This window comes from Emys orbicularis, chromosome 2 (assembly GCF_028017835.1).
Source record: "Emys orbicularis isolate rEmyOrb1 chromosome 2, rEmyOrb1.hap1, whole genome shotgun sequence".
In the NCBI taxonomy this organism is placed as follows: Eukaryota; Metazoa; Chordata; order Testudines; family Emydidae; genus Emys; species Emys orbicularis.
Genome location: NC_088684.1, coordinates 17,385,663 through 17,396,316, shown reverse-complemented (window position 1 = coordinate 17,396,316; position 10,654 = coordinate 17,385,663). Strand labels below are relative to the sequence as shown.

Below are 10,654 nucleotides of genomic sequence, written 5' to 3'. Positions count from 1 at the left end.
AGGCTCTGATCGCCACACGTGGGGCCAGCAAGCGCTTTCTCCCAGTCAGATTGGCAGCGACTGTGGGTTTTCTGCAGGGCGCGCGTGAGTGCAGGTCCCCGGCCAGCATTAGCTGGGTCTACCTCACTTAATCCCTGACCTGCCATTGCAGGGACCATGAGCACTGGCGCACCTGGGCGCTCCCACTGCCTGCCTGTGGCACCCAGACAGTGAGGGGGGGATGGCCGAGTTAAAACGGTTAGCAACGCCGGGCGGCTGGAGACAGTCGGCGCCCCGCACCTCCCCAGGAGCCGTTAGACGCAAAAGGGGACGGAGGGGAGGGGGCCACAGCTGTGCTCGGAAATGGGCGGGGCCAAAATAGGGGCGGGGCGGGGACAAGGCCGGCGGCGGAGAATTCCGTGTATCCTTCGCACAGCATGCTGGGATTTGTAGCCCTGAGCTGCCCTGCCCACCCGGTTTCCCCCAGGGACCCTCAACGGCGGCAGGGCTGCGCCTGGGGTTAGGCAGCCTCTGTGCCAGGGGTCGCGCCTCGCGGGGTAATTAGGAGACTGGGCCGCGACAGTGATCCCGGAAGGGGAGGAGCCCTCCCCCAAAGAACTACCACTCCCACAGTGCTCCGCGCGCCAGCGTAGCGGCAGGCTTAATAGGGGGGCAAAATGGCTGCGGCTAATCCGAGGAAGAGGAGTAGTGGCTGAGGTGAGTCTGCGAGGGAGATGAAGCGTGGGGCGGAGGGTTGCGAGGGCCGGGCTGAGGCGAAAGGCGGCAGCAGCGAAGCGAGGCTAAGGCGGTCGGGGTTGTGGCTCCGCACGGAGGCTGGGGCACTTCGCGAACGGTGCCGGCAGGCGGGCGGTGTGAGGCGGGTTCCCTGTTGGGAACCGGGGGGAAGGGGGTGAATAGCGTGTGGGGAGCCATGAGGCACCCCCTCCCCCCCGAGCCTGTATCCTCATGCCTGATCCCCCGCCCCGCAGTTCCCGAGCTCCTGGTGCACCGCGCCCTGCGCACCCTGGGGCACCCACCTAACCTTCGCGTAGTGTCCGCAAGCCGTGCACGGCGCTCTGCGGGGCTGGGAAGTCACTTGGCGTGAAATCACATCGCAGAGCGCTCGAGGTGTCACCAAACACCGGTGTGGGGCTGCGTTGTAAAGTTTGTCCTGGCTGCTAGCCGTCCTCCCAAGTCGTGCTGTGGCTTCCCCACGTCAGTGTCCACAGCGAGTGACCGACCCCCGGGCGCTGCGGTGGAAAGGGGCAGCAAACTCATCACGCAACAGCACCCAGATACTATGTTGTGATGTTTACACTGGCTCTACTAGTATGATCAAATAGGCCTGTGACACCACTATGTCCCTTGGTACTGTAGTGTCTGGATGCAGGTCTGTGATCAGGAGGTTCTCTGGGTTTTTTTTTTGTGTGTGTGATATCCTGATATGGTATAAATGTAGATCTGTCTTGTGTAGTATTGACAAAACACCATGATACAAATATTGTAGCATGCTGTCAAGCTGTGAATGTTCAGTGAATCCATTTAATGCTAACAAATGTCATTTGCTTGTCTGACACTCTTATGATGATTGTGTCATGGCAACACATGACAGTGAGGTGTGACCATGCAGATCTGACCTGTGTAGTGTTAAATGAAAGTTACACAATTTTGTTACTATCAGTAACTATGTGATAGCTTTCCATCTATCTCTCTGGCGTTGGTGTATTATAGAGACTAAACTTGACCTTTGAGGGGAATTTGTTTATGGTATGATGGTCTGTTGAAAGACTCTGTAAATAGGCACTAAAATGTTTACATAAAATTACCACTGAGAAATTACAAATGTGGGGGATTAAAATACTGATTGTAGGGCCATTATACTGGGAGAACTTCACTGAGTGAGACTTTAAATTGCTTTTGAAACACACTATTAAATCCTTCAAAGGAGGAAAAGACACTCTAAAATCTGCCAAAATGAGTGAGTTGGTAGGTCTGTGATTGCTCATTCAGAAAAAAACAGTGTTAAAAGTGGGAACTGAAGGTAATTAATTTGCAAATAAGATAGCATTTAAAAGCAGTGATTGATTTCTAGTTTCAAATAGTATAATATTGGAAGATGTTAAACTTCCTTCCCCATTTTCTCCTCTGCTCTCTTTCTCTTTCTCCTATGCTAGTGTACCTTCCGCTTCAGGTCTAATAAAATGGAATCACTAAGAACATAAGAATAGCCATGCTGGGTCAGACCAATGGTCTATCTAGCAGAGTATCCTGTCTTCTGACAGTGGTAAGTGCCAGGTTCATTCAATGGAATGAATGAATGAACAGGGAATGGACAAAGTAGGGTAATTGTGTGATCCCCTGTGGTCCAGTCCCAGCTTCTGGCAGTTAGAGGTTTAGGGACATCCAGAGCATCGGGTGTGTCCCTGACCATCTTGGCTAATAGCCATTCTTGGACCTATCCCCCATGAGCTCATCTAATTCTTTTTTTTTTATAGATTTGGCCTTCATAACATCCTCTGGCAATGAGTTCCACAGGTGATCTGTGTGTTGTGTGAAGAAGTACTTCCTTATGTTTGTTTTGGACCAGGAATCACCCAGTGACATTAATAGGCAGCGGGTTTTTGTGTTACATGAAGGGGTAAATAGCGCTTCTCTATTCACTTTCTCCACACCATTTTCCCCACTCAAATACAGACTTCGCTCCAAGGGTGGGGGAGTGGAGAAAATCTCTTGGGGCTGAGATAAAATACTGAAGAATCTCACAATCAGTTACTTGTTTGTAGTGGGCTAACTATGAAGAAAACTTTCTAACTATAGGACTAGATTACCATGTTAGGTTGTATAATCCCTGGCATTGGAGGTTTTTAAGAACAGGTTATATAAAGACCTGTCGGAGATGGTATAGATGACCACTTAAGGTTCCTTGCAGCCCTGAATTTCTGTGACTCTATGAAGGAAATTGTTTACGTTCCTAACTGCAGTGGGTGCTAGTAGATGCCCACATTAGTAACACTGGTGACTTTCAGATTGGTTGGTTTATCAGAGACCTGTTAAGGAAATATACTGCCATTGTTCTGGCTCCATAAGCTTTAAAGGAAATGAAAATAAACTGTTTCATGAATTTTGTGCCATATAACATTGTATTTCGACATCACTAAAATGGCTAATGATAGGGGGGTTTAAATAAAAATGTCTATGAATAGGATTATCATAGTTTAGCATAGAAAGCAAAAGTTAGTAGATGACAGCTGTTCAAAGAATCTTAAGCAATTCCAGTAGCATATTTTGTTCCAAAATGTGTGGTTTCCCTCTAATCAATTTATATCATTTTTATGTGATTAAAATATATAAATGGTATTTTTATCAGTGCTTTCAGTTGATTTTATTTTAATATGTTGCTTCTCTACTATTTTATGCTGATAGCTAAATTCTGAGGTGGCACTTTCAGAGATGGGCCTTTCTGAGAGAAATGGAAACTGATGGCTGGCATACTGAGTAGCTTAGGAGCATCATATCAGGGTGAAATAAGATGATTGCCAGTACTATGGCACTTTTAGGCTTCTTTTTTTGTGGATGAGCATGTTAGCTTTGTGACTGTCAACTACATGGGGAAAACTTTCCTTTTTACCCACTTGTTTCATACATTTTCTTGCCGTGTTTCATAATTATTGAAGATTTGTTTAAAAATGGGCTTGTTCCTTTTCAATCAGTTTTCTTTTGAATTGATTCTGCAGCATATAAAGGCTGAATTTGTGGTAGTTTCCATGGCAACAGTGTCATAATATTTGTACATATACATCAGTAGTACCTATTGAGGATCTCTGTCTGCTTTACAAAAAAATACATTTAGCCTCACAAATACCCCTGGGTGACACATTATCTCAATATTGCTGATGGGGAACTTGAACAGAGGTGAAAGGCAAAATGTACAAGTGAACAGTAATTTTGAATGCTTCAGTTCTTGGGTACCCAACCTGAGCTGCCTAGTGCCTAATTTTTCAGAGGTACTGAGCACCTATATCACGATCTTTATTTGGACTTAGGGGCTGTTCATACGTTCTGAAAAAGAACCCTAGAAATCCCAAGTTGGGAAATCCAAAATTAGTGTCTCACAAGGCTTGTGAAAGAGCTGTTAATAAAAATACAGATCTCCTGCCTGCCGTTCCTGTACCTCAATCACAATGCTATATTTCCTCCCGCAGACTCAGGATTGTGACTTTGTTGTGGGATCAAATAGACTAGTTGGTTAAGGACAGGAAAAGAAGGAAGGAAGTATTACTATTCCTCCCGACCATCACACACACATTTCAAATTGACATAGCAATTTCTAGTTGGCTGATTGGAGGCTGAGCCTAGAGCTATAATTACTGGGCATTGCACTGATTGATTTACTTCAGCCCAAAGGCTGTAGTAATTCTCCTGGAATGCATGGCAACAGGAGGGGAGATTGAATCTGGAATTGTGGAATATGGTATGTGACATTTTTAGCTTGTAAGAGCCCACCTCGCACTAACCTGCTGCAGAGCTCTTTTGGTCTTCCAGGGCATGCTGCTCAAAAGACTTTGGACTGTAACAAAGTCAGTGTTTGTGGCTTTCTAGAGTTTGTGTAGCAGCTATTTTCAGGTGGATGGGGTCTGCCAGCACAGACAATAATATTAATTGATTGGAATATTAAATGATATATGTTCTTCACTATGCATAATGAAAAAGTCTACAAAAATAAATGGTATTGTGGATTTATATCAAATTTGGTGTGGTTAAAAGTTAAAGAATGGCTTTTCTAACTGCCTGTCCTTCAAATTCAGCCTGGGATCTGACAGTAAAGCTGTGCTCTTTCTAACTCACATACCAATTTTAGTCACTTGTCAGACTAGAACAGCATTCTGACAGAGCCATAGCTCTAAGGATATGTCTACACAGCAACTAGACAGCCGCGGCTGGCTTGTGCCAGCCAACTCAGACTCGTGCCAGCTGACCGACCAGGGCTGTGGGGCTGTTTCACCGCTGTGTAGATGGCTGGGCTGGGGCCCGGGCTCTAGGACTCTGCAAGGTGGGGAGTCCCAGAGCTTGGGTTTCAGCCTGAGCCTGGAAGTCTACAGAGAAATGAAACAGCCCCGCAGCCTGAGCCCCGCTAGCCCGAGTCAGTTGGCATGGGCCAGCCGTGAGGTGTGGGTTTTTTGTTTGCTGTATAGACGTGCCCTAAAGCTCTTTGCTTAAAACTGAAAGCATATACACTTCACACATCATAATCATCAAACACGCATAGTCTACTGAGGACTGTTGCGTTAGCCAGAGTGAATAGGTTGATGGTGTCATGTGTAAGAATGACAATCTGGATAAGACTAATGGTCCATCTAGCCCAGTATCCTGTCTTTTGGCAAATACCAGTGCCAGGTGCTTCAGAGGAAATGGACAGAACAGGATAGTTATTGTGTGGTCCAATCCCAGCTTCTGGCAATCAGAGGCTTAGGGACACCCAGAATGTGGAGTTGTGTCTCTGACCATGTTGTCTAATAGCTATTGATGGACCTATGTTCAGGGAACATATGTATTTTTTTTTTTTTTAATCTAGTTATACTTTTGGCCTTCACAACGTCCCCTGACAATGAATTCCACAGGTTGACTGCGTGCTATGTGAAGAAGTACTTCTTTATGTTTGTGATAAATCTGCTGCCCATAATTTCATTGGGTGACCCCTGGTTCTTGTGTTATATGACAGGGTAAATAATACTTACTTATTCACTTTCTCCACACCATTCATGATTTTATAGACCTCTAGCATATCACCCCTTAATTGTCTCTCTTCCAAGATGAATAGTCCCAGGCTTTTTAATCTCTCCTCATATGGAAGCTGTTCCATACCCTTAGTCATTTTTGTTGCCCTTCTCTGTACCTTTTCCGTTTCTAATGCTTTTTTTTTTTTTTTTTTTTTTTTTTTTGAGATGGGGTGACCAGAATTGCATGCAGTATTCAAGGTGTGGGCATACCATGGGTATAGATAGTGCCATTATGATATTTTCAGTATTATTGTCTAACCCTTTCCTAATGGTTCCTGACATTCTTAGCTTTTTTGACTGCTGCTGCAAGTTGAGAACTATCCACAACGACTCCAAGATCTTTCTTGAGTAGTAACAGCTAATTTAGACCCCATCATTTTGTATGTATAGTTGGGATTATGTTTTCCAATGTGCATTACTTTGCACTTAGCATCATTGCATTTCATCTGCCATTTTGTTGCCCAGTCACTCAGTTTTGGGAGATCCCTTTCTAACTCTTCCCAGTCAGCTTTGGAATTAATGATTTTAAATCATTTTGTATCGTGTGCAGACTTAGCCACCTCACTGTTTACCCCTTTTTCCAGATCATTTATGATTATGATGAATAGCACTGGTCCCAGTACAGATCCTTGGAGGACCCGGCTATTTACCTAACTCCACTGTGAAAACTGACCATTTATTCCTACCTTTATTTACTATCTTTTAACCAGTTACTGATCCGTGAAAGGACCTTCTCTCTTATTCCATTATTTCTTATTTTGCTTAAGAGCCTTTGTTGAGGGACCTTGTCAAGGCTTTCTGAAAGTTCAGGTATACTATATTGACTGGATCGATCACCTTTGTCCACATGCTTGTGGACACTCTCCAAGAATTCTAGTAGATTGGTGAGGCATGATTTCCCTTCACAAAAGCCGGGTTAACTCTTCCTCAACATATCCGTTTGATCTGTGTGTCTGATAATTCTGTTCTTTACTATATTTTCAACCAGTTTGCCTGATACAGAAGATAGGCTTACTGGCCTGTAATTGGAAGTATAGTCTCATTAGTGTCTTTTAAAAATCATGTTACGTTAGCTATCTTCCAGTCATCTGATACAGATGCTGATTTAAGCAATAAGTTACACACCACATTTAGTAGTTGTGCACTTTCATATTTGAGTTCCTTCAGAACTCTTAGGGGAATACCATCTGGTCCTGGTGACTTACTGCTGTTTAATTTATCAGTTTATTCCAAAACCACCTCTACTGACCTCTCAGTATGGCACAGTTCTTCAGATTTGTGACCAGGCATTGTGTAGGAAAGTTCCCAGTTCTAGCTCAATCCTGAGGATCTAAAGATCTCTGTGGTGGCCCAGTGGGCGGTGCCAGGTAGGGTCAGGATGTGCACCCCTTCATGCATCAGTGGGGAATTTGAGAGCATGGTGTGCTGGGGTGTTTTTTGTCCAATTTGACAACATGACTGAAGAGCATACAATGCCACTTTTGAATATAATGAGCGATTGAAAGAAGGCATCTCTCAGCAAGATTATAATGTTTCGCATAAGTCAAATCACTTTATGTTCAGGATTCAGTGTTGACAGCGCATATGGAAAGCCTCTAGCCATTCAAAAAGCTGCCTATAATTAGAGTCCAGGTTTCTAATCCATACATCAGTATAGGTAGTACACGGGTTTGATTGATCCAGAACTTTGTCTCAGCTTGAAGATGTTTTTGCATCTGTAAGTGAGATGTGAACTTCATGCAGGAAGTGACAAGATGTCTTTGTCAGCGAATGTCTGGTTTGCTTTGACCATCTGAACTTTGCTTTCAGCCTAGGTAGGTGATAGTTTTGAACCACATCTTCACCAGGTATTGTGGTGGCCCAGCTCCAAGGTTCTGGACCTTGGTTTTCTGGCATGTGACGTTCAACCCCATAGTGTGGGTAGCCTCCCGGAAATCTTGGAGGGTGGGACTGAAATTCTCTGACTTCTCCCCAAGCAAGGCTACTTCATCAGTGTAGTGTTGGTTGGTGAACGTTTCTTAACTAATGTTGATTCTGATAGGAGAGCAGTAAGTCTGTCAAGCTATCGACTGGATATTAGGAAAGTGCCAGGGTGAGAGTGCATCTCTGTCGCACACCCAAAGTTGTGTAGAAATCCAGCGAAAGCTGTTAACCAGCATGACTTTCACACAGGGGTGAAGACCCATGCATCAGTTTTATCAGAATATCTGGGGCACCAGCTTCTTTTAGTGAGAGTGAAAGTGTTAACCTAAATCAGTTTAGTGTTGACTAAATCAAAAGCCGCCTTGATGTCGATATATGCCATGTGAAGTGGGAGGTTAAATTCTTGGTACAGATCAGCTAGAGGGTAAAGACTGTCCATTGTTGACCTCTGTCAAGGAGCATCTGCATCTTACCAAGCAGAACATGAGCAAATACCTTTCAAGGGACTGAAAACAATGAAATTGTCCTGAAGTTCCCATACTCAGTGTGAGATCCTTTGTCCTTGTACAGAGATACTATGATATGATTATTCCATTCTGTTGATACTTTGCCAGATGCCCACACTTTGAAGAATACAGTATTTGTTGCAGGCTGATGCTCACTGCTTCCAAAGCATCTTTGAGCAAGTCTGGGGGAATATCAGGTCCAACAGCACATCCACTCTAACTTCGGAATGGCCTTTCATATTTCCCTGGGTCTTCAGCCTTGTGATTTGCCATGTCACATAGCTCTGGACAGTTGTCAGTGGCATAATGTTTTCCATCTATTCAGGACCTTGTCCATCAATGAACAGGGAAAGCTGGCCAGTTTCGTGATGGGGATTCTGGAAGGTTGTTTATGGCTGCCAGCTAGGTGCCTGGTGACTGTAGGCAGGATGCAGATTGTTGAACTTTAGGCCATTCTCTGCCTCGTCAGCTGGGGAGTTGATGTAAATCTCAATCATGTTTTGCCATGGCTTGGCAAATGCCTTTCAGCCTCCCTCCCCCTCACCAAAGTGCTGAGTACCTAAAGTTCACACTGCATTTGTTACACATTAGCTCTTTGAGGCAGGAGACCTGTCTTGCATGTATGTAAAGCACCTAGTACACACTGGAGCAGTATATAAATAATGACATAAAAAACTAAAATAAAAGAATATTAAGGTTGCTTAGTCAAGCACTCAAAGATAAAAATGCCAGAATTAAGGTTGCCTGTGCAAACTTAATTCAGTCCCATGTGCGTATGTGTTAGGATATAACTTTTAATTAAATATTCAATATTTTTTCCATAGGACCCCTGCCTCTTTCTGTTGGTTCCAGCAAGTTAGTTGCTGAGAGAAGGGAGGCTTTCCTGTGCTCTCAGTTCTGATAATCAGAGCTACAGCAGCCCCCAGCAACTGCAGGGAAAGTTTTGCTCAGCCTCTGCAATCTTGGGAAGAAACGGGCTCAGTTGCTTCATGGGGATTGTGGATGTGTGGTCTGGGTAGCATGTGGGAGCTGTTTCGGCATGCAGCACTACTGGTGCACATGGAATCTTCAGAGAATTTGGTTGCTGGCCTCTAACAAATCTTTATAAGTGTTTCAGAAGGTTACAAGTTGGTCAAATGTGGGCCCACTATTTATTATTTTTATTATTGGAGTGCTAGGAGCCCTAGTTTTGGGCCAGTACCACAAAGCACCAGGAGCTGTACAAACAGAACAAAACAATGGTCCTTTCCCTGAAATGCTTACAGACTAAAAAGACAAGACAGACAGATGGTCAGGGAAGGCATACAACACGCAAGCAGAGTGTACAGTCTGGTGGCAACAAATATGTTAGTTCCACAATTTTATTTTCTCTCTCTGGTGGGTTTAGTTAGGAGGGGATAAGCTAAAGGGCAGAGAGAAAGGACATTGAAGGGAAGGAGGATGCGGGGAGGGGGGAAGAGAAGGGGAGAAGAGGGTAAGTGGAGGGTTCTCAGGCGTCCGGTTTTTGACTCGAACACCCAGTCGAAAAGGGACCCTGGGTGGCACTGCTCCGGTTGGCACTGCTGACTGGGCCATTAAAAGTCCGGTCGGTGGTGCAGCGGGGGCCCAGGGCTAAGGCAGGATCCCTGCCTGCCCTAGCTCCGCACAGCACCTGGAAGTGGCCATCAGGTCCTTGCAGCCCCATGGCACATGGGCGGCCAGCGGGCTCCATGTGCTGCCCCCTCCCCGAGTGCCAGCTCCGCAGCTCCCATTGACTGGGAACTGCAACCAATGGGAGCTGCGGGGGAGGTGCCTGCGGGCGTGAGGGCAGTGTGTGGAGCCTCCGTGGCTGCCCACACACCTAGGGACCATAATGACCTGGCGGCTGCTTCCTGGGAGCCGTGGTAAGTGCTGCCGGGGACCCCCCCCAACACCCTGCCCCCGCCTGGAGTCCCCTCCCGCACTCAAACTCCTCATCTCCATAGAATCACAGAATATCAGGGTTGGAAGGGACCTCAGGAGGTCATCTAGTCCAACCCTCTGCTCAAAGCAGGACCAATCCCCAACTAAATCATCCCAGCCAGGGCTTTGTCAAGCCTAACCTTAAAAACCTCTAAGGAAGGAGATTCCACCACCTCCCTAGGTAACCCATTCCAGTGCTTCATCACCCTCGTAGTGAAAAAGTTTTTCCTAATATCCAACCTAAATCTCCCCCACTGCAACTTGAGACCATTACTCCTTGTTCTGTCATCTGGTACCACTGAGAACAGTCTAGATCTATCCTCTTTGGAACCCCCTTTCAGGTAGTTGAAAGCAGCTATCAAATCCCCCCTCATTCTTCTCTTCTGCAGACTAAACATTCCCAGTTCCCTCAGCCTCTCCTCATAAGTCATGTGCTCCAGCCCCCTAATCATTTTTGTTGCCCTCCGCTGGACTCTTTCCAATTTTTCCACATCCTCCCTGTAGTGTGGGGCCCAAAACTGGACACAG

General features: G+C 45.6%; 1 protein-coding gene across 1 annotated transcript in view; it reads left to right on the top strand.

Annotated features, from left to right (window-relative positions):
* Nucleotides 1-648: 648 nt before the first annotated feature.
* Nucleotides 649-10,654, top strand: part of EFR3A (EFR3 homolog A) — a 162,714-nt gene continuing 152,708 nt past the window's right edge. Inside the window, exon 1 of the mRNA XM_065398651.1 lies at nucleotides 649-696. The gene's annotated coding sequence lies outside the window, so the exon portion shown is untranslated. The remainder of the gene's footprint in view (nucleotides 697-10,654) is intronic.